Here is a 523-nt window from a genome sequence, read left to right on the forward strand (position 1 = left end):
CACTGACTTCATCCTGCTGTGTCTGCTCTGCAGGTGTCGCTCCTTCTCGCTGTGGCGATGGTTCTGTCAGCCCTGCTGGGGGCAGCACGAGCCATACCTGAGCCAGAAGCCCTGGCCGATGCTGAGGCAAGCTTCAGAGGCCACTACGGAGGCCACTACGGAGGCCACCACGGAGGCTATCATAGAGGAGGCCACTACGGAGGCTACAGGCGAGGGTATGGAAGGAGGTAAGGCTCCGGAAGTAACCGTCAACCTGCCACGACCGACCGCGACCGCTACTTCTTCCCCGATGTGCTCATAGAAACGCCAAGAAAAGCTAATGTAATTTTACAAATTAAAAGATTGATTTCCCTTTATGGATTTTTCATTTTCTTTTACTCTTGCTGTCCTACTTATGTGTGTGCTTGTATCGATAAGAGAGAGGGAGAGAAAAAAAAATGAGGATGATAATCAGTTCATTTAATCTCAGATAAAAAGGGCAACTATCCATAAAAGTTTCTTTTATGTAAAAAAGAAAACGGTT

The 523-nt window shown here is 47.8% G+C and overlaps 1 long non-coding RNA gene across 1 annotated transcript in view; it reads left to right on the forward strand.

The window, feature by feature from the left end:
- The window catches only part of LOC119593388, a 735-nt gene extending 395 nt beyond the window's left edge, over positions 1-340 (forward strand). The window contains exon 2 of the long non-coding RNA XR_005230541.1: positions 34-340. This is a non-coding gene — a long non-coding RNA (uncharacterized LOC119593388). The remainder of the gene's footprint in view (positions 1-33) is intronic.
- Positions 341-523: the final 183 nt, after the last annotated feature.

Source organism: Penaeus monodon, chromosome 32 (assembly GCF_015228065.2).
Source record: "Penaeus monodon isolate SGIC_2016 chromosome 32, NSTDA_Pmon_1, whole genome shotgun sequence".
Taxonomy (NCBI): Eukaryota; Metazoa; Arthropoda; class Malacostraca; order Decapoda; family Penaeidae; genus Penaeus; species Penaeus monodon.